General features: G+C 38.7%; 1 non-coding gene across 1 annotated transcript; it reads left to right on the forward strand.

Annotated features, from left to right (window-relative positions):
• Nucleotides 1–17,457: 17,457 nt before the first annotated feature.
• LOC132017033 (U6 spliceosomal RNA) lies at nucleotides 17,458–17,565 on the forward strand. The gene has a single exon (XR_009404117.1). It is a non-coding gene; the product is annotated as a U6 spliceosomal RNA (small nuclear RNA).
• The last annotated feature ends 6,776 nt before the right edge of the window (nucleotides 17,566–24,341 follow it).

Raw genomic sequence — 24,341 nt, forward strand, 5'->3', positions numbered from 1 at the left:
AAAGTGAGCATTTAAGTCAGCTCTACCGATTCAAAGAATAGGTCTCTTTCCTAAGAAGGCAAAGAACGGAAAAATAAAAACTCAACTCCAAAGGAGAATTAGCACAGAGAATGATCAGGTAAACTGGTTAAAAGACAAGCATAAATGTCCTATCTCTTAGCTGAATGTCCAGACAGGTGGTTTTATCCAGTCACTAAACTTTGAGTAACCACACTCAGGAATAAAGACAATGCAAACTGCATAGCCCTTTACAAAATGTGGAAAAGGTTGGGGAGGATTAAGCAAAGATAACTCAGGAGAGAGAGGGTTTGGCTGGAAAAAAAGGAAAGGAAGAAAAGTTTCAAATTCCCCTTTCCTCCTTTTGGCTTATGCTTCAGGTCCCTCATGAATGAATTCGCCACCCGTACAATTTGAAAAATTTTTTTTCCATGGGTATTAAGCCATTTCAGATTATCTCAGGCATCAAACTGGGTTCAAATATTCTAAATAAGAAGATTTTCACATTTAAAAATGCTTTCCAAATGGTTGTCTTAGAAAAACATAAGGATTCCCCCATATTTTATAATATCTAGGAGCATTTTTTAAAAAATATTTATTTATTTTATTTGACAAAGATCACAAATAGGCAGAGAGGCAGGCAGAGAGGAGGAGGAAGCAGGCTCCCCCCTGAGCAGAGAGCCCAATGCGGGGCTCATTCCCAGGACCCCAGGATCATGACCCGAGCTGAAGGCAGAGGCCTTAACCCACTGAGCCACCCAGGCACCCCTCTGGGAGCATATTTTAACCTGTAAGTTTGGTCAAGATCGATTTTAGTGATACATTCTTTGATAAGAAATAGGACAGTTCCAGCACGCTTGTTTTCGTGGTAGAATAAACTGGTATAAATCTATGGAGAGTGGTTTATAGTAGGCATTAAGAAAAAACTGGATATATTAACATATAAATTTTTTAAAAAAGAGGAAAAAAAAGAAAGAGTTGAGCCTAATCTCTGTCTCCTATTCTGAGAGTCTAGATACCTATCACAATAGTCCTTAATAAAATCTTCCTTACTATTTAAAAAAATAAAGAAAGAAAAGAAAAAAGTGATATAACCTTTGACCCAGCAATTCCTCTTTATGCATCTAAGCTATATATACAGTTTCACATGTGTGCAAAGATACGTGTTCCAATGATATTCATTGAAATGTCATTTGTAATATTTATCACTTTGCTACTGATTATAAATTGTTTTACCCATCCAAAGGAATACTATGCAGCTTTTAAAACAAACTCCATATATGTTGATACAGAATGATCTCAAAGAGATATTCAACTAAAAAAACCAAAACCTGCATGTTTATATTTGGTTTACATATAATACCTCTGAAAGGATATAGAAGCAGGTGATACACGTGGTTGGATCAAGGAAGGTGTTAGGGAAGACAGGGAGCCCGAGGTGGGGTGGGGGAGATCTTGCACCATTCTCTTTGGGGTGTTTTGAATATAATATTCCAAGCATCTATTTCCTATTCAAAATGAATTTAAAATTTTATTTTGTTAGATTTTATTTATTTTGAGAGAGAAAGAGAGGGACAGGGAGATCATGAGCAGGGAAAGGAGCAGAGGAAGAGGGAAAGAGAAAATACCAAGCAGATGCCCGCTGAGTGTGGAGGAGCACACACCAGCTTTGATCTCATGACCCTGAGATCATGACCTAAGCCAAAACCAAGAGTCTGTTGCTGAACTGACTGAATCATCCAGGTGCTCCATCAAAATGAATTAAAAATTTTAAAAGCTCATGGAACCTCAAGTCACAAAGAAACCTGAAAGTGGATTAAACCAACTTATTTCAATGATTTCAGTAAATTAAGAAGTGAAAGTCTAAATCTTTTACTTATCATTAAATCACTTACTGTTATTAATTGATTACATAGAGAATGCAGAAGTCTTCCCCTAAGCCAGGCAAAATCAGGGCTGAGAGGTATTTCCTTCTAATGGCACATTTCTCAAACATACATTTGAAGAACTAAAATGGACCCAGTCTGCTTTTCCTGACATGCTTAGTAAGTTTGAAGTCTGTCTGTGTAAGGTAAAATAAAGGAAGCTTTGTAGCCATCATTAAATGTCCTCATTCTAAGATTTATGGCCATAATTGTGACAGAGCAAATGATTTTTTTTTTCCTGGCAGCAAAAATAGTCTTAAAAAGACTAGGTATTGTTTTTTCTTTTCCAAGCAAAGTATAGATACCCCCCAAATTACATGGTGTCACAGAGCATGCCATACTTCAAAAAAAATGATGCCCTACCTCTTCAATTTTATTAAGAAAAGTACATAGTTAACTCTTTCTGTCTCTGATGAACTTTGTTATAGAACAACATTCCGTTGGAAAGTGTTTTCTGAAACTGACTCATTTTGTAGTTAAGTAGATTCTGAAGTAAAACAGGAATGTCATATCAATAGATATAAATCCTACAACTGTGGCTGACCATTTCAAGGTTTTTTATGTAATTACTGGTGGAGGGAACAATAAGAAATGTAGAGGCTTTCTACTCTACTGAATAACTGACAAGTTGGTTATTGATGAACTAAAGGCAGGGGCCATGCCATTTTCTGCATTCCTATTTGCACACACTAACATTGTGGGGTCCATGCTTCTCACTCACTCACTGATTAGGAATCCATCTTCTTTATTTGGTCAATCAGTCACCAGCCACTGATGTTACTGCTAGGTGCTGGGAGATCCAGAAGTTATAAGGCAGAGCTTCTGTCCTCCAAGAACTTAGAGGTGAGTGAGAAGGGATGGTGGGGGGGCCTTTGGAATGAACACAGAAAGAGATAAATGTAACGCCATGTAGTAAGTATGATAAGAGAGAAAAACCCTTCGGAGCCCGGAGGAAAGTCATCTAAATCCTCTTGAAGTGTGCATGGATTTGCATGTCTAGAGAAGGTGGAGTGGAGAAGATCCAAAAAAATGATCAGGAGGCTGTGATAGTTGAAGAGTTTCAATGATATGCGGAGGTTTGCCAGGGGTGTGTGTGTGTGTGTGTAAGGGAGAAGCACAAACAAAATTGTAGGGGGAGAATACAGCTCTAAAAGGATACAGAGTTAAGAAATACCAAGGTGAGAGCGGGAGTAGAGATAGCTTCAAGCAGTTCAGGACATATAGTGAAAGGCAGGAGGGAAAAGGTAGGTATGAGATGGAGCAGGGTCTATTCAGGAGATTTCCAGCAGACAAGACGATGGAATAAGGTTGAGCCATGAGAAAAATGCAGTAAGAATCCCACACATGGTCCCCTGGAAATCTACTTACTTCAGGAACAGAAACTACACCTCTAGATGCTAACTATACAATTTGGGTTAGGAGGGGACAGCTAACATAATAAATTGAGACGATGATAACAATCAGGTTGCTTTGCTCATTAACTGGAACTTTAGAAAAGAAGAATATTTCCTTGGTAGAAACTATTGATTGTGTGGAATTGGCTACCACCCCCACAGTGTGCATCTGGCCAGCAGAGTTCACAGAAATGTCATCGGTCTGAAGTCTGAGGGTGTTATCACTAGATAATGATTTACATTTGGCAACCCTCCAAAATATCTGGATTTTTCAAATAAAAAAAATTGAGCAAACTCTAAGTGGGAAAATTCCTTATTAATACTAAAAGTAATTGTGATAAGGGTAGGATAAAATGACATGAAGGGAACATGTATTTGTGCTTTTGATGTACTTTTTTTATTGTGGTAATATATATTCTGGTAAAACTTCCTGCAGCCTCTGTCTAAAGCAAGGTAACTTGGGCTTCCTTACAGCATGGTGTCTTTAAGATTCCAAGAGAGCACAAACTCAGGCTGTCCAAGGCCCAGGACAGACCTTCCGCTGGTCTTCATTGGTCAAAGCAAGTCACAAGGTGAGTCCAAGACAAGGGTCAGGGAAGTCAACTCCACCTCTTGGTGGGACAAGAGTGACAAAGACTTTGAGGCCATCTTCAATCTACCACAGTATTTATGTTCAAAAGTATGAATTTATGTACCTAAAAATAAAACAAACAGAAAACCACTTTCTATATCAGGTTGTCTGCAAGGATCACATGCTATTCTCAGTTTCTTCAATAAAATGATCTTTCCATCATGCTGAGGGTCGAGGGATATGGTGAGGTGGTAGCTTACTGGCATGTACTGTCAAAATGGGCATGTTTATTTTTCTCATTTTAAGATTCCTGATGATACTGTTGTCTTTGTTTTCTATCTTCTGCTAGGTAGACAGTTATTCACCTATTGGTATTTTTTTGCAGTTACTGGGAAGGCAGAAATTTTGAATTCTACAGTGACCTATATTAAATTAATCCTGAAACCTGTTTCTCTCATTCTTGAGGTCATAAAAAATACATTTTGATTCAACATTCTCACATATGTTTAAGACCTTAGTGGTCTCTTAATTTTCTGTGGCCTGTCAGAACTCCAATTCCAAATTTTTACTTAATTTAAGGTTATAAACCCAGCTTACCTTTATACATCATTTTTAAAAAATATTTTATTTATTTATTTGACAGACAGAGATCACAGGTAGGCAGAGAGGCAGGCAGAAGAGAGGAGGAAGCAGGCTCCCCGCTGAGCAGAGAGCCCGATGCAGGGCTTGATCCCAGGACCCTGAGATCATGACCTGAGCCAAAGGCAGAGGCTTTAACCCACTGAGCCACCCAGGTGCCCCTATACATCATTCTTTAAAAGATTTTATTTATTGATTTGAGAGAGAGTGAGGGCTAGAGAGAGAAAGAGAGCACATGCAGTGGGAGAAAGGAGAGAGAGAAGCAGACTCCCCGCTGAACAGGGATCCTGATGCAGGGCTCGATCCCAGGACCCTGGGACCATGACCGGAGCAGAAGGCAGACACTTAATCAACTAAGCCACCCAGGTGCCCCTATACTATATTTTCAATTACTTGAATCTCCTGTTTCAATAATAGTTCTAGGTTTCTCTCTGAAGTCTGTGATTACAACAGTTTAATTTTCTAAATTTTACATTGGTTTCAATGAATCCTTCCAGTCTTTTACACTTGATGCTGCATTCTTGTATTGTTTGTTTGCTTATTAATTTATTTAGGTCAGCTAGATTCACCTTCAGGTATCCTTCTTGGGAAGGACACATACTGTTATGTCCTTTAACCCTTGACTGACTGTCTGCACAGCCATGCCATCAGAGTTCATATAAAATTCTTGCTTTCCAACCTTTTATAGCTTAAAATTCTATAGATATTAATTTTTTCTTCCTTTCAATCATGTTAAAAAAGAGAAATTTGAGTGTTCTTATTGTTGCTTCTTTCTGAAAATAATACATCCTTCTTGAACTTAGGTTTTTAAAATTTAGTGTTTATTTAGATACAGGTCCTTTTTATAATTTTGCCTAGATTCTGATAAGTCCCTTTGAGTTGTGATTTCATTTCAACTCAAGAAAATGTCTTCTAATACATCATTTCACAAGTATCACTCTGGTTTTTGCATTTGGAAAATTATTATGTGTCTGATCTAAAATCTCTGTCTTCCACATTTTTTCTCATCTCTCTTACTTCTTTGCATTTTTTACTCTGCTTCTGGGAGAATAACTCCCAAACACACCGTAGTGTGTCCTCCACAGTATGAATTCAGATTTGAAAATTTTTTATGCTATCTATAAACAACATCAAAGCAAATTTATACTTTCCATACTAATTTGAAGGGATACAGCACCCTGATGTTTATAGCAGCATTATCAACAATAGCCAAATTATGAAAAGAGCCCAAATATCCTTTGACTGATGAATGGATAAAGAAGAGGTGGTGTGTGTGTGTGTGTGTGTGTGTGTTCAGCCATTAAAAAAAAGAGAGAGAGAGAGATCTTGCCATTTGCAACAATGTGGGTGGAGCTACAGAGTATTATGCTAAGTGGATTAAGTCAGTCAGAGAAAGATAAATATTATATGGTCTCATTTATACATGGAATTTAATAAACAAAACAAATGATCATAGGAGGAAAAAAAAAGAGAGGTAAACTGAGAAAAAGACTCTCAGCTACGGAGAACAAAGTGATGGTTAACAGAGGGGAGGTGAGGGTCGGGGGATGCATGAAAGAGGTGACGGGGATGAAGAGGTGTACTTTTTGTGATGAGCATCAGGTGTTGTATGGAGTTACTGAATCACTATATTGTACACCTGAAACTAATTATACTGTATGTTAACTAACTGGAATTTAAGTAAAAGCTAAAAAAAAATTTACACTTTTTCATCACTATTGTGATTTTTTTCTACTTGCACTCTTTTCTTATTTTGGCTATATTTGTAGCTCTGACTTTACCACAACTTGATTTTTCCTGAGGATGCCTGCTTTTTTTCAGAGATTTTTTTTTTTCTTTTTGAATTCTTTTGAGGGATTGAATAAGAATCATCTCTCATTTTTACCACCTTATTATGTGATACGTCAAGCTCTTCTTCTGCATCTTTGGGGCAATATCCTCCTTCCCTTAAGTGGCAATATTGATTCACCTTCTTTTCCACAAAAATGATTTGCCAGATTACTAAACTGCAGCAAGAGAAAATCAAGTAGAGGCAGAAAAAGGAAAAACAAGGACAAAGACCGTAAACAGATCTAAGGGTAAAGCTATATAAAATGACTACCCCAAAGGCTCATGTTCATCTTGGTATGAGTACGCTCCTATTTGGACCATCCCTATAAGCAACAAATGGCAATACACCAGACACTACCCATAAAACAGAAATGAACAAATATTAGAAGATACTCAGTTCCTCCAGACACGAAGGACGAGGAAGAAATTATCCTGAAGGTCCCACATACATGGTACTATGCACCATAATGACCTCAACAGTATCTGGAAGGGTAGTACATGACCAGTGATATGAGCCTACTGACATGGGCTAACCACTTCATGCCAAAGGCAGTTCAAGTACAGAGATTGTGCTCTTTGGCAATTATATGGAGTATGATTGCTCTCTGCTCACAACTAAATTTAGAATTATACCTTTAGAAGCTCTAACCACGAATATGGTTGACATTATGAAATTACTGGCATCTAGCAAAAAACACAGGACCGCAGAAAAAGGGCACTTTAAAACTATTCTATCTTTATGAGCAGAATGAAGCCTCTTCTTAGAAAATAATTTACACCTATTTTAATGTATAGAGAAGTGGGACCAGAAGACTCAAAATTCTACTTCTAGATCTTAGCTAAAACAATTTTAGCACGGAAATCCTTAACGCAGGTAGGTGTACTCCAGTACTCAAGTGAAGCCATAAGACCAGTTCAATTGAACACATTGCTTTGAGCAAGGCTATCTCCTCATGTGTCCTATACAAAAAATTGCTGCCCAAATAGATATAAAGCAACTAAGTAAATAAAACATAAGAGTATGATAAAAAATACTTCAGTATTTTTAGTTGTCTACTTTAGTTGGCTTTAAACTAATCGAGAGCCATTTAGAGAAAGGATCAGAGAGGAGAGCCTGAAGTCCATTAGGGAGACACCTTGATCATGGCAATGAGGTCGTTCATATCTTTTGTATATTTGAAAACTCTTTACTTTTTTCAACAGGACATTCTCCCCGAACATACTAGACAACAGCTGAAATGGCTCCCTAAATCTTTGCAGAGCTTTTGGGAGTCTCTTTTTCCTCTAACTTCGGGTTCTCCTATCTGAAACACCAGAAATATCACAAGAACCCACTGGTTAGATTGTTAGCCTCTAAGTATTCGTACACTTTCTGGTTCTGTGTTCTTGGGTCTGTTTTCTTCAGACAGATCCCAAGACCATTTGTGAAAAAGTTTTTTTTCCAAACTGCTTCAAGAAGCCTATTTGTTAATAGGCAAGACTGTCTCTCCTGAAGATTTGAAGCCATGATAATCCTGACTGGAAGAAGTCAATGGGAAAATCATCCCATGTACTTTCCCCACAGGGGACAATGAAAGACAGAGGTAGGGAGGGAGAGAGGGACGGGGAGAGAAGAAGATATAATAGTTGTCAAGGATTAAGTATACTTGTGTTTGAAGCACTTCACTGTGCTTGAAGTTAAAAAAAAAAATCTTCACTGTGCCACCCAAGGTAGCAGGAGCAATAGGGTTAAGCTCACAGACTGAGTATAAGGCTTCCCCTACAGGCAGCTTCCTGGAGACTCTATAAAGCTAACAGCAAAGGGGTAGTTTCCCCAAGAGGGAAGCCTAATACTATTTCCCGCCGCAGGGCTCCCAGTTTGCACCTTTGAGAAATCCTTGGCTATATACGAGCACCATGATTCCACTATAGCTAACCTCGTAATAAATAAAACACCTATTTGTTTCCCCCGTTAGAATAGGGTGTGTGTGTGTGCGCGCGCGCGCGTGCGCGTGTGTGTGTGGTAGAGGATAAAATAAAATCGGCTGATTTTTCATACCTTTTCAATTGTCAATGCAAAATATGGTAGAAGGCATCTAAAGGCAATCCAATTATCCCTTTCCCTCTCCAATGGGAAGATAGTTCCCGTGTAACCCGACCCTTGTGACAAAATGCGAATGAAATGGTACACTTTAAGGAGGCAAATTCTTCATCAGCCTGTGAGTACATGCCGGGGCTGATGAGGACCTCAGCGCTGAGGCCGCTCCCACATCCAGGGTGCTTGCTGCTTCAGGGTGTATTTCAACACTGTGAATGTGGTTCCTATTACGTGACAAGATGACAAATACCATCCAATGAACCACAACACATAAAAGGGAAAAATAACATTTTCTCACCTTGGGAGGGCTTGAAGGGTCCATCTAGCTGCAGACACCAGCTTATATTATTTTGCCAACAAGGTTTCAACCCGGAGTTGGGTTTAAAGAGCAGAATTTTAAAGGAAGAGGAGGCTGAAATAAAATGAGGTTTTCTCATGAAACCAGCCTGGGGCACAGGAGATGAACAGTGATAAAATATTCAAAAGCTAACTTTCTAAATGAGGCTTCTCGGTTCCCCCTTCTTTAAGTGTATTTCCATAGATGCATGGGTGGAAACCTTTTCTGCAGCCAGAGTAGCTCTCAAAATAAGAGAAAGTCAAGGAGTGTTCTAACAAATAGGTCTTCAAACGTCTGTCTCTCAGTCCAAACTGTACCTGGGCATCACTTACAGGCAGATCTTTTTTTTTTTTTTTTTTTTATTGTTTCTCCAGGCTGCTACCAGATAAAAACTTAACCATCGTCATGATCAATAGTCATTTTGTGAGTTGGCTCCACTCACCGATGCAGGCTTGCACCGCAAATCTGTGGTCCATCAATCGAGCCCCTTCAGCATGCAAGCTTGACTGAGTGAGTGAGTTTTTCACAGCCTGATCAAACAAATAGCATCCAGAATGCTATTTTCTCCCATTTGGAGTTTGTTTAAGCTCAACAAGTGCCAAGGGAATATAATGGACCAAGTGGTAGCAAAATCAGCTATGGGAGGAATGCCTCCTTTGATGTCCCTGTTCTTAGAAGGGGATAATATGGGATATTTGTAAACTTCAGAATAAATCTGGGGGGACAGGGCTGGTCAAATTGTATTCTGGCAAAAACTCAGTACTACTTAGCAACTGTGATTTTAAAAATGCACTACTTCAGCTCCAAGGCCAGCTCTACCTCTGAGGCTAATTTACAGCAGAGTAATATTCGTATTGCAGAATGATTAGATCTCGGCTGCATGGAGAGACAAGGAGTGACACTAAGCTATGGAGGTCCCATTTTGTGATCCACGGGTAAAAGGAAATTCATGTAAGGCCAGGAGAAAAGGTTCGTATTTCAGAGTGTTGGGTTTTGCCTCTATAATTATGGCAAATTCACCCATTTTCAGAGCTTTCTCTATATAGGTTTTACGTTTTTGGTTACTTCTTTGTGATTGCTTATTGAAACCTATGAAATAGTTTGGAATTCTAAGTACAGAGAAGCACTAATTTAGTGCACAGGTTCCAGGCTGCACAAATTGATACCCTGCATTTGCCTGTCGTTTATTTGACCTTGGATGAGTTACTCAACCTCTCTGAACCTCAGTGTTTGCAGCTGTAAAAAGGATCATAACAGCAGGGCCACAGAGGAGCGCTGTGACAGTGAAATGAACTGACACATGCACAGCTCTCAGCACGGCACCTGCTGTGTTAGCATCATCTAGGAAACGATAATCCCTGTGATATGGGACAAAAGTAACCTTGAGGAATCCAGTGCTTGCTGAAGACGTGCTTCTCCCACATGAATTAAGTAAAAACAACCTAATGGTCCAATTGCCCAATGCCACATTTTCCCCTTGCTTGCCTTTCCTTGTTACTTTTCTATCATCCACCATTGCATCGATCTCCACACAACCCAGGGCAGGACGGTTCTGTAAGAGGAAGAGCAGCATGGGGAGCTGGTGGGGTCCCCTGAAGATGAGGAGAGTGAACAGATGAATCAAAAGAAACTTGTTAGCTGGCTCAGTGTAGAATGCTCAGGAAATGCAAAGATGGTGTACGCTGTTGTTTGCTAAAATACATTTTTTTCTATTATGTGAGATATCAATTATTAATTTCTTGGCCATGATTAATATGGTGCATCAAGGGATGAGGACAGGCATGTGCCTGCATCAGCCTTACTCCCCACACATGCACACCCATGCACGTGTGCACACACATGCCCAGAATTTCCCTCTGACATTAGTCTCCTTACATTTATAATAAATTCTGCCCTCAATTCTGTGGGACATTGCTGGCCAAAGGACACAGTTGCTAGGTAAGTGTCTGAGGCACTGACAGTAGCCCCTAGACTCAAACCCCGACTTGCTGGTGCTCTGCCATCTTCTGTGAAGGAAAGAACACGTCCTCTGCATCAGTGATTGAAAAAACTTCAAAGAAGGGGTTGGTTAAAAATGAGCATTTTAGTAAAAAATACTTGCTATTCCTCTGTCACTACTCAAGATAGGAAGATGTGGAGTCAATTTAGTGAGCTTCAATTGCAGCTGACTTTGGAAGGAATAATATACTCGTGTCTCTTTGGATGCATATCGAATAGGGAGCTTTTCCCATGGCTGGGATGGTGCAGAATGCAGCCTGGTCAGATTTCCACGAGCAGAATAACCCCTTAAAACAGGAAGAGGCAAAGCCTGAGATTTTTCTAAGACTGGTGATGTAAAGCTCCCCACTTCATCTCTAAAACATATGTGGGCGGTTCTCCCTTTTCGTCATTTTCTTGTCAAGCTCAACGCCAGGCAGAGGTACGAAAAAGGCCCAGTGTTGGGAGCACTCTTCCATTTATTAAATGGGATGCTGCCCATTTCATGAATCGTTGAAGAAAGCCAATCAGATCCTGACAAAAATTTAAAAAGTTGTTTAAAAACAAGGAAAAGGGTCATGCATGAAAGGTAGGCAAGGTATGTAGGGAGATTCCAGAAGTGAGCAAAGGCCTGGTGGTGGTTGGAGCTGCTGGGAAAGGACAGAGCAGACGCAGTCTTCCTCCTCAGGGTGTGCACTGCTGGCTCTGAGATGGCAGGCAGGAGGGGCCCTTCAGAGAACCAGACCATAATGGCCCCCTGAGGGGGTCTAATTAAAATGAGCACCACATTGAAAAGTGTCACTCAAAGTCATTAGTTGGCTCTATTTCAGGGAGACCTTTGGAGAAATGCCCCTCATGTGCCTGAGGCCCAGACACTAGGGTATAAGGATGTTTTGTTCTCTGGGGGTGTGCAAGTAGTAAACAGACTGGGAACATCTCAAGCAGGGTACCTGAAAGGCCTCTTTTCTGAAATGACTGGTCTGTTTTCAAGGAGAGAACGTGTAACACCATTAAACAGCTCCTCTTCTTCCTAAAAATCTCATTTTCTTTCTGTATTTCTATGAAAGAATAGGCAGACACTTGCCCATCTGTGTTCTAAGGGAGGCCTAAGAACATGGTATTTGGCTGTCACCACAGCCTTTAGTTCTGCCTTGGGTTAAACAGAAAGAGAGATGAGAAAATCTTCCCCTCCTCTGGAGTGAGTATCCCATGGTGACAGCCAGGGCTTAGAGAGAAAACCTTTGGGACTCAGCAATGTGGTCAAGTGTCCTATGTGAGCCCCAATGAGCATGACTGTCTGGGCAGTTGAAGAATCCCACCTCCAGGCAGAGGACAGGAAAATTTTCATGAATATCTGGCTTGGCAATCGATAAGGAATGGAGAGAAAATAAAACTCTGCAACTGGTCTCAGTTCTTGCCCTTGGTATGTCTATTGGAAAGCAATCAAAACGTTGTGTGAAGCTTTACTGAGTGGTGGGGCTGAGTCTAGAGACCCCATACACTAGGTCATTCTGGAACGGCACCATCTTGGGAGGCCTGGTCAGGACATCAGAGAATAGTTGGCAGGTAAAAAAACAAAAAACAAAACGCAGACATATACATATATATGTATATGTATAACCTAGGGATGGAGGACTCTACCTTTTTACCATGAATATACCCTCATTGTAACTCTACTGAGTAATACAATGTAAAACATCACCCACACAGAAAGAACAAAGTCTAAAAGTTTCTTGCTGGGAACTGGATACATGAGAGAACTGCTGGTAATGTACATCAAAAGGAAAATGGTGCTCACAGGGGAAACACTTGTTTAGGGATAACCACAAAACTCCACTACTTTCAAAGCTCTCCTTCCATTTATGTCTGAACCAGTACACAGTTTCGTGTCACTCAGACTTGAAAGGAGAGGCTCTCAAGAATTGGGGGCACTGAAACATTTTTAAAGTTTTTATCTCCAATTCACTCATCTATTTGTTCAATTAAGTATTTATTTATAGCCTAAACATGTGCCAGGCACTGTCCAAGAGCTGGGGATTGTACGGTGAACAAAAAAATACAACAAAAAGCCAGCTTCATCTCTGCCCTCATAGAACTTATATTTTGGAGGATATCATCTGGGTGCTCAGGCAGTTAAGCAACAGCCTTCAGCTCAGGTCATGAACTCAGGGTCCTGAGACTGAGCCCCGTGTTGGGCGCCCTGCTCAGTGGGGAGACGCCTTCTCCCTCTGTGTGCGTGCTCTCTCTAATAAATAAGTAAAATCTTTAAAAGAACTAAATAAAATAGTCATACTAAGAGAAAATTTCACCCTTGGTTAGTGCTAGGAAGGAGAGGAATATTATATTGTGTGGTTGACATAGTCTGGAGGAGAAAGGGAAGTTACTCTGAAGGAATAAAAATCCAGAGGAAGGGGCACCTGGGTGGCTCATTAGGTTAAGCCTCTGCCTTCAGTTCAGGTCACAATCTCAGGATCCTGGGATGGAGCTCCGCATCGGGCTCTCTGCTCAGCAGGGAACAGGCTCCCCTCCTCTCTGCCTCTCTGTCTACTTGTGATCTCTCTCTGTCAAATAAATAAATAAAATCTTAAAAAAAAAAAAAAACCCAGATGAAGTCTGAGGTATGAGTTGGATTATTTAGGTAGAGAGGCAGGGAGGAAGGGAACAGTATACGGAAACTGTTTGTGGCAGGAGAGGTCATGGCCCACTTGATGGAGTGTGGAGAGGCCGGGGCTGAGGAGAGTAAAGAAACATCTGGCAAGGTAGGTCGGGATCATGTAGGGCCTTGTAGGGTAACTATATTGTTTGATCTAAATTAGTGGGAAGCCTAGAAATACCACCATCTTTTAAAAACTGGTAGTGCCATAAAACAGGGCATTCTTTTTTTTTGTTTAAGATTTTACTGATTTATTTGAACAGAGAGAAAGAGAGAGATCACAAGTAGACAGAGAGGCAGGCAGAGAGAGAGGGGAAGCAGGCTCCCCACTGAGCATAGAGCCCGATGTGGGCCCGTTCCCAGGATCCTGAGATCATGACCTGAGCTGAAGGCAGAGGCTTTAACCTACTAAGCCACCAAGGTGCCCTGAAACAGGGCATTCTTAAATTTTCTAAAGCTAAAGACCCCAGAAAATGCTGTTTCCAGAAAACAGGGTTAGTCTCAGGGCTGCCACACATGGCCCTTGAGTTGCGTGCAGCAGTCACAATTTACTCTTTTGTGACTAAGTAGGCTTCCAAGAGTTGTGGGGATAGGGCAGCCTTGGTTAGATGTTCTTGGATCAGCAGACAGGGTTGTTTTCTCTAAATGGAGAATCAAAGGACACACTTGAAATTGAAAGTGGTGTGTAAGGAATCTAAATTGGTTAAATGTCAGATACATCCATGATTTATGTCTCCTTTACATCTCATTGCTGATAAAGCTAACACTCCTTTATTAGTTGGATGTGTGTGTGTGTGCGTTTGAGTGTGTGTGTGTGTTTGCAGGTAAGAAAAAAAATTTCAGGGCAAGAAGACTGTAGGTCCATTGCCTTACTTCTCCTGGCACAAGGTCAGGGAAACATGTGACCTAAGAGAAATGTAAATTACATGCCATACACTAAGCAAACTATTTTTTTAATTATACAAGCAATTCATACGACAGAGAAAGTAGGAAATTCATGCCACCAAAAAGGAGAAAATTGCAAACTCCCAAATCTATTAATGTTTTTTCCTCTGAGTTTACAAACTCCCAAATTGCAAACTCCCAAATCTATTAATGTTTTTTCCTCTGAGTTTACATAACATTTCTAATATACCTGTATTAATGCATGAATGACGTGTTCATTTTTAATAGAAAAACCAATTCTGGGGCACCTGGGTCATTCAGCCCATTAAGTGTCTGCCTTTAGCTCAGGTCATGATCCCAGGGTCCTAGGCATGCGAAGTTCTGGCTCACGCTAAATCTTCTTTTGTGAGAAAAGAATCTGAACTGTGGGACACCTGGGTGGCTCAGTCAGTTAAGCGTCTGTCTTCGGCTCAGATCATGATTCCAGGGTCCTCGGATTGAACCCCATGTCAGGCTCTCTGCTCCACAGGGAGTCTGCTTCTCCCTCTGCCCCTCCTTCCACTCTAAATCTCTCTCACTCTCTAATTAAATAAACATAATCTTAAAAAAAAAAAAAAAAGACTCTGAACTGTGGTTATTTGACAGATTTGCATATAATGCACATATCCATTTCCCAGGGCTGCCATAACATCACAAACTGGGTGGATTAAAACAAAAAAAAAAAATGTATTGTCTTACAGTTTAAGAGCCAGGAGTCTAACATCAAGGTGCTGATAGGATTGGTTCCTTATGGACACTCTGAGGGCAAAATCCATTCCATGTCTTTTTCCTAGCTTCTGGTGGTTGCCAGCAATCACTGGCATTCCTTGGCTTGTCAGGGCATCACCGGGGCCTCCAGTGTCACATGGCCTTTCTCCTTGCATGTAGCCCTCTGTATCTCCTACCCAGATCTGCTGTTCTTTTCTCTTGTGAAAACATTAGTCAGGGGTGCCTGGATGGTGTTCAGTTAAGCATCTTATTCTTGGTTTTGACTCAGGGTTGTGGGATCAAGCCCTGAGTCAGGCTCTATGCTCAGCATGGAGTCACCTTGGGTTTTGTTCTCCCTCTGCCTCTTCCTCCATGGTCAGTTGTGTGCACACACACTCTCTCTCTCAAATAAATAAATCTTTAAAAAAATAAAAATAAAAACAAAGCAACACCAGTCATTGGCTTCAGGGCCTACTCCAGTCCAGAAGGACATCATCTTAAATGGATTATATCTCTAAAGACCCTCTTTATAGATAAGGTCACATTCACAGATACCCGGGATTAGAACTTAAACATATCTTTTCAGGGGGACACAATTCAACCCACTACACTTAGTCCCATGTGTAATAATTTATTTCACTCATTACTAGCAACATATGGGAAAATTAAAATTGCAAAGCAGTTTTTTTTTTTTTAAAGATTTATTTATTTGACAGAGAGAGAGAGAGCAGGAACACAAGCAGGGGAGTGGGTGAGGGAGAAGCAGGCTCCCTGCTCAGGAGCCCTATGTGGGGCTCGATCCCAGGACCCTGGGATCACAACCTGAGCCGAAGGCAGATGCTTAAGCAACTGAGCCACCCAGGCATCACTAGCATATTATTTTCATTAATGATCCAAGGATTCTACCTGCAATTCTCTACCCTATACCAAAATTATTGAATACTCAGAACAAAACAAAAGGAATCCTCTCCTCTAGTATACTATGGAGAGACCCTAGGTCAACATCAAATAAAATCTGGAAAAGAAAAGGGCAGATTCATGAGTCCTAAGAATATTATCTTTGTGTATTAACTTATGGATGAATCAATGTATTAACTTAAGGATGAAAGTGCAGATAAGAATATCCTGTATTGAGTGAGCTTTGATTCTTAGCATTAAGAAATACCACAGTGCACATTAAAAAGCAAAACAAAGAAGTTACTCTATATTTTTAATAGAATTAGGATGAAAAGGTTCATCTTTCTGGGTGGGATGTTTTAATATGAAGTCTGGTTTTTCTAAGATTTTGAGATTTAGTATAATTGCTGGGAGCACAAATCCAGGAAAATATACTAAGATTGGGCCTAATCCATACTGAATTCCTATATATAACTAATTTCTCTGTAATTTTTTTTAAAGATTTTATTTATTTACTTAACAGACAGAGATCACAAGTAGGCAGAGAGGCAGGCAGAGAGAGAGGAGGAAGCAGGCTCCCTGCTGAGCAGAGAGCCCGATGCGGGGCTCGATCCCAGGACCCTGGGATCATGACCTGAGCCGAAGGCAGAGGCTTTAACCCACTGAGCCACCCAGGCACCCCCTCTCTGTAATTTTTATACAAAATTTTTCAGACATTAAAAACTTTCTGTAAAATGGAGTTCTGCAAATTGAACCACCTCTGTCCCCAGATTTATACTGTACGAGATGAAATGCTATATGATGACAGCTATCATCATGGGGGGCATGAGATTAGGAGAGAGAAGACCTGTGCTATCCCAGGGGATCTCCTTCATGGATTTTCTTCTCTGACCTTGATCCTGTGATCTCTCACACAGTCCCCACTTTTTCTACCCAGTCCAGGCCCCACGTCCACTGTAGCAGAATTCATTCTATTCAACCACTTAGGCAAAAAAGTTATCAACTCTTTGAACCAAGCTCCTGGTGTCGACAAGTGCTGCTGGGGAAAGATAAACCATGCAATGCTAGGGATGGATGGAGCTGAGCAAGTATACAGTTTCCCCCCTCACCTAGGACTTCTGGGTTGACCTGGGATGTCTCTGAATGATCCTAGTCAAGGTGCTCACTTGCTCTACACCCGTGTAGAGAGGAGTTGCTTTTGTGCAACACAGCCCAGCACGAGAATTCATTCCCAGGTTCGCAGGATCTCTTCTCTAACTAATTCAGGTGATATAATAGGCTGAAATGTCGTTACAATCTACATTCAGTGATCTTAATAATTATAAAATATTCCATTTGGGGGGAGTGCTAGTAACAATTGCAGAGGGAAAGAGCTGGCAAATTCGGTCATCAACGTCATACAGTAAATTGACAATTCCTTTTATGTGGCTGTCACAAACCGCATGTTAAAATGGACCTCCGCAGAAAAGTACTGAAAAGCCAAGCTGTGGTTTGAAAGTACCTGTTTATTGATGTTTAAAGCTGGCCTGTGCTTGCTTCAGCAGCACATACACTAAAACTGGACTGATACAGAGAATAATAAGCATAGGACCTGCACAAGGACAACACACAAATTTGTGAAACATTATGTATTTTTTAACTGGAATTTAGATAAAAACTTTTTTAAAAAAAGAAAATTTTCCAGTTTGATAAGAGTAAAATAGGAATGAAAGGGAAGGAAAGGAAAAAAGCAAGCAAGCAAGCAAGCAAGCCTAAGCATTAGACTTCCAGTTTGTTTTGGGGTCTTACCATTGTTTGTCCTTATAAACAGTGACAGGTGTGAAGGAGTAAATGTCACGGAGCTGTTTAAACACACTCACAGGGCTCCTTTTCCTTTCTGATGGGCAACAGAGAAAATTACTTTCTATTGCTAGCACTTGAGATTTCACAGTTGTGTCCCCCCTTCCCATAAACCATTAATAATTTTTTGTTAGATTGCATAATTTATAGTATCAGTTGTGAATGCATAATGTAATAGTATATACTGAAGGGTAGTCTTCCTTCAAATAGGTTACTGAAAATGAAATAAATACCTAGATTAAATTTCCATACTAGGAAGAGAGAAATGAAATAATTTGCTGAGTTGCAAAAATACGTAATAGACATTGTGGAGGTAATCTAAGTTCTAAAAAATTACCTCATTGTTCTAGTCACATCAGATGGTTTCATTCTGAAAGCAATCCCTCAGAAAAATGTTGTGATAATTACTGAACAAAAATATTTTTTTTAAAATGAGTTGAAAAATAATCTCTCTAAATATTAATAAAATGAGGCCAAATTAGTTTATAACTTACAGTGTGATGCGGAAAAGTGACTGTATTTATTTTAGTGTCTGCTCTTGTGAAAGAAGGGGCCACAGAATCTTTAAAATACAATGTAAGACCCGGAAAATTTTTGTTTATCTAAACTTTAAGAAAAAAGATTACCAGAGGATTACTTCAATTTCTAGAAATTTGTTGGTACTTCTAGAAATTTATTTGTAGATTTTCTGCAGTTGTAAGAAATGAAATTCATGTTTCCTATTAAGAGGCATCTACTAAAATGACTATCTGTTTTTTCCAAACAACCATCTGCTCCTTTCTTGTGCCTACTATAAATCAATAACATTATTTAGTATTTCTCCTTTTGCTATGATTATCATATTTTTCATGGATCCAAACCCCTTATTTTACTAAACTGTTGTCTTCCTGAGAAACTATCAAACTTCAACTGTAGGATTGGTCCTAGACCCCATGGGAATCCCAAATAGAATTTTAATTTTCTGTAGGCACCAGGCACCATTTGTCATTTATTCCTCCAAAATGATTCTGTTTTAATTACAGTAACAGGATTATGTTTATCAGGATATGTGTTATCTACTTCAGTGGAAGCTTACTTTTTCCCCATTAGAAAGGGAAGGAGACAGGAGTAAAGCAAAGAGATGGAAAAACTACGTCAAGGACAGACAGTGGTGAAATTTAAGGTTGGGTTAATGACTTTGATGCTTTTAAAATAAGCATACATCGAAATCAGTAGGGGAATCTGATTTGTAAAAGTAACAAGTTTTGATGACATTTATAAATGAACTCCATAAAATTCTTCTTTTTAGAGCCACTTATGATCTTTTGAGGCTGTTTTTGATACATACATATTTTTATTTACACTTTCCTCATAGTAAATGTTTTAATACCCTCCATTTGGTTAGGAGATGCTCTTAAACATACAAAACACTTTTGCCTAGATTGTTTATTTAATGTGACTTGCAGAAAGTGTAAATCATGAACTATTTGGTGGTTTAACATTTTCCCTTATTTTGAGGTACTAGTAAATAACACTAACATCATCATCACCATAATTAATACCCTTTAAGATGGAACTCTAGGGGAAAAAATTAAATGCTGAATTTATCTAACTTTTTTACTCTTCCTAAACGTCAGGCTGATTTACAAAAGCTTAGTAATTTTGCTGATGTCTGTCCATGTCTATAAATTCATTCCATTTCTAAATTTAGAGATTCTTTGCTAACATGATTAAAATATTTCCTAATTTGTTCTCCTCATCTTCTTTGGGCTGTGCACAAAATAAAAGGACTACAAACCCAAGCCAGAGAACTCATTCGTAACCTTGATAAGCTTCGTAATGCTAATGTTGTTTTGATAGAGAAAACCACAAGTAATGCAAAATAGCAGCCTCCACTCCCCAGTACAGGTGTGTAATAAGCGCATATAATTAAGCCAAAGATACATAATGGTTTGTTGTTGGATACGCATTTACAACAGCTGACTACGCTCTTAATGTGTGGTTCATGAGTTAGGTAATTTTCTTATGTCTCCTCTCCTTGAACAGAATATTCCTCATGGACTCATATACAAAATGATTCTGTGCCTTTTATACAGTAGATTCCCACTGCTGCCTGTAATTTAGCGTCTTTGCCATATCAGCATTACCTAAAGATGATTAAAAAGAGCATGTAAATTCACAAACAAGTCATTTTATTCTTCAACTTAAATAATTTAGAAATGCCCCCCAAAAGGAAAGTTATCAAAATGTAAGCCTTTCGACATGGTTTCCATCTTAGTGAAATATATCAAGCGTGCATTTAATCACTGTTATGCATAAAATATGGTTTATGGCTCTGCTCTATATATCACATAAACTTCTTTGTATATTATGAATCTCAGTCCTTTAAAGGGCATAAAGCAAATAGGAAACACAAGGGTTTTTAAAAATCCGTACAGATACAAGCAACCGTGCATAAACTACTTGTAGTTATTTTTAATTCTGTACTTCCACTGAGGTTTTTTTTTAATAATGCAAAACACATCCACACATATATTTATATAGTCCTGGGGTTTTGAATTGGGCAGACTAAAAATAAGAATGATGATTCTATACTAATAGTGCGTGAATTTCTTAATTTTAAACACTTTTCATCCTTTTTCTCCTTTCCACTGGGATCCCATAAAACATGTTACTGTAAAGAAACATTATCCTACAGGCATAACCAAGGTGAGGCTTACTGCTTTGTACTGGAAATGGTCAAAAGAGTCTACCTACTGAGATTGATAATGTGGAAAAAAATAGATAATGTAAATTTGTTTTTTATTTTTAAAAAGGTGATATCTCACACACATATTGAACTATAGTGTGTGGCAAAAATGGTCAGGATAATATCTGAACTCAATAGCATTTTCCCATAAATTACTGTGTAGGTACCATTAATCATTGTATTCAAGTACGATGTATGGCCTGCTTAATTCAGTTGGTTCTGATTTGCACATCATTTCAAAGAAAGCAAAAAAAAAAAAAAAAAAAAAAAAAAAAAAAAACTAGAAAAGTTTTACTTTCCACATTAGCTACACAGCTCATCCTCTTCTAGTCATATATCGGGACAGAAGTAAATAATCAATCTGATTTCTTTGGTTGACTTTTAAAGCCCTGTTTGCAATTAATTTTAGGCAAAAACATTACTTTAATTAAGTGTTTAGCATGAGGAATGGAATGGAATTCAGTCCCAGTATAGTCAGTTATTTCCGTTGTGGTGATTGTTATTTTGATACCTCACAAAATAAACTAGTCATTACCCCCTCTTCTTGAGTATCTGTGAATGCATGTGTGACTGTGCCCTGAGTGTGACTGTTTATATGTGTGTGCGCACGTGTGTGTGGGTGTGTGAGTGTGAGAGAGAGAGAGGGAAGGGGGCAGTATGTCTTCATCCTATATTTGTGGTTAATATAAGAGGCATGGAGTGTTAAGTTTCTTTCAAAAACAGAAATCACCAAAAGGGAACTCCCATACTTTTCCATCACCATGGAAAAATCCACCACTGTTTCTAGCCTCTCTCTTTCTCCTGTTTTCAAAGACCACTGAGTTTAGATGTGTTCTGGTTCCCATTTTCCCCTTTTCATTCTCTAAGAGTCTGGTTATTCCTTAATGTCAGAGTCTCCTTCACTCTCTCCTCAGAAATTGTGTTTTTAATCTCTCTCACTAAAGGACTCTTTCCATCAGCACTCAAGCATATTCTCATGTTGGTCAGATAAAAAAAATCCACCCGACTTTAAATTTCTCTCCCTTGTATTTTTCCCCCCTCAGTATTTTCTTTTTTTTCTTTTTTAAGATATTATCTCTTTGACAGGGAGAGAGAGATCACAAGTAGGCAGAAAGGCGGGCAGCCCCTCAGTATTTTCCACAAAAAGTGATACTATCAATAACTTAGCAGCTAACTCTGATCCAACTTCAGCCCCTACCTTGTCACCAAACTGCCCTTAAAACTAAGCTTCTTCCTTATTCTACTGAGCTATTTTGCATGCAATCTTCTTCATCAATGTGGAAAATTCCAAGAATGGCTGAGCAAGGTATCTGATACTGGAATATTTAAACTCTAACTATATTCTGCAAAAGCCAGGCTAAGCAACAACTGCTGACAAAGACAAATACCATATGATTTCACTCACATGCAGAATTTAAGAAACAAAACAAAGAGCAAAGGAGGGGACTTGAAGAGAGGGAGAGAGAGAGAGACTAAGAATCAGACCCTTCAGAGAACAAAACTGATGGTTACTGGAGGAGAGGTGGAAGTGGGGATGCATGAAATTGGTGATGGGGATTAAGGAGGGCACTTGCTATGATGAGTGCTGGGTGTTGTGCAGAAGTGATAAATGACTACATTGCATGCCTGAAATTCGTATTACACTGTATGTTAACTACCTGGAATTTAAACAGAAACTTTAAAAAAAAATGACCACTGAAAGTTAGGGTGAGACATGTAAACGTCAAGCAACAAGAAGTTCACAGACACAGTTTTGTCCTTGGCAGAGGCCTCTTCATTTTGTCATTTTTTTTTTTAAGATTTTATTTATTTATTTGACAGAGAGAGATCACAAGTAGGCAGAGAGGCAGGCAGAGAGAGAGGAAGGGAAGCAGGCTCCCCGCTGAGCAGAGAGCCCTATGTGGGACTCGATCCCGGACCCTGAGACCACGACCTGAGCCGAAGGCAATGGCTTAACACATTGAGCCACCCAGGCGCTCCCATTTTGTCATTCTTGAAGGATCAGGTGGGAACTTTCTCAAAGTTTCTAGCAGATGCCAAGAATGCAAATTTCATTTCAGATTAAAATCAGTAAGCATAAATACTGATATAAAATGAAGACTGATACCAAAATAAAAGTATTTCTATTACAAACTCATTGTATAAAGACCAGAAAATACAGATTTAGGAAAAAAAAGTTCACATGATCTGTCCTTCAGCCATTCATCACTATGGTTAACTATGTTTTACTTTGAAACCTATGGTTTTAAGTTTTAGCTATGTGAAAATGCAAATATAAAAAAATTTTAATAGCATTGCATGTTGCAAATGTTTTATACCTTGCTTATTGATTAGATAACTAATATATCTGAAATATTTTTCTATGTTAAAGATTCATTTTTATAACTTTTTATTATGTTGCTAATATATTTTAAAATGGAATAATATTGTCAGTAGAAAAGTATACATTATCCAGGTTTAAAAAGTATTGATATTTTGTTATATTAGCTTAGACTGCTTCAGAATGACATCACAGATAGGGCTGAAGGCACTTATTTAGCTTTCCCCAATCTTTGTAACCTCCCTTACTTCCTTTAAGTGTAGATTTTCCATTTGTATTTTAATTCTTTTACTATATATGTATGCATCCATAAAATATATAGTGTAGCTTTGTGCTTTTAAATGTATACAATTGATTCTAGGTTTATGTACCTTTTTTATACTTCTTGCTTTTCTTGTTAATCCTGTTTTTTGTTTTGTTTTGTTTCATTTTGTTTTGTTTTGTTTTAAGAGACAGAAGGAGGAGGGGTAGGGGTAGAGAGAGAAAATCTTAAGCGGGTTTCCAAGCCCAGTGCTGGAGCCTGATGTGGGGCTCTAATACATGACCCTGAGATCATGACCTAAGTGGAAATCAAGAGTCAGACACTTACCCAATTGAGCTACCTGGGCACCCCATTAATGATATTTTTGATGTTTGTGTTAACATATCAGGATTTCATTCATCTTACCTGACTTAGAGTTTCTAGTTATGTGAATAACAGATGTTTCTACATCATTTTAATTGACCGCAGAGTATAATAAATTTAAGTGTACCACAATTCCGTAAGCCATTTCAGTCTTTAGATTTTATACAAATTTGTGTAATACTATGTAAATCTTCTAAGAATATGTTTATAGCCTTACCTTTGGTTACACCTTTCATTGCTTTCTTGCTGAGCCAAAAAGTATACATATCTTAAATTTTTCTCTCTATATTTCCAAATTATATATATATAAAAGTATATAAATTTATGACTCTATTTTTACACTTATAAAACAATGAATAAGAATACATTTTCTTTTCCAGTTTGTTGTATGACAAACAGACTTATAATTTTAATTTTCACCTACTCGATTATTAAAATATAGCCTCTATCTTCCTTTTTAGTCACTTGTATATCTTTTGTAACTTCTTTGGGTATGTCCTTTGTGCATTTTTCTATCTTGTGACCTGTTTCTTCCCATATATTAGGATAATACTTATAATCTCTTTGCCCTACTAACTATGTATCATTAAGAGTTCAGAAATTCAATGATTTTTTTCCCCATCTTTTCTACCTTGGATATACCATCTTAAAAGCTGTTTCCTCACACCTTAAAAACTCCAATTTTTACACGAAATGTTCATCTCTTTTCATAATGTTGACATTTGAGGACCTCTAATTCATTATACCTGAGGCCAATATAAACAGATTATTTCCTTAGCTTTGTATTTGTTGGGTAATTCAGAAAGGATCCAGGTCAAGGTTAACTACTGAGGAAGGTAGGAGTTCCCTCATCATTTTTTCACAGCTTACTAATTATTTGTGAAGACTCTGAAGATATGA

This window comes from Mustela nigripes, chromosome 4 (assembly GCF_022355385.1).
Source record: "Mustela nigripes isolate SB6536 chromosome 4, MUSNIG.SB6536, whole genome shotgun sequence".
NCBI lineage: Eukaryota > Metazoa > Chordata > Mammalia > Carnivora > Mustelidae > Mustela > Mustela nigripes.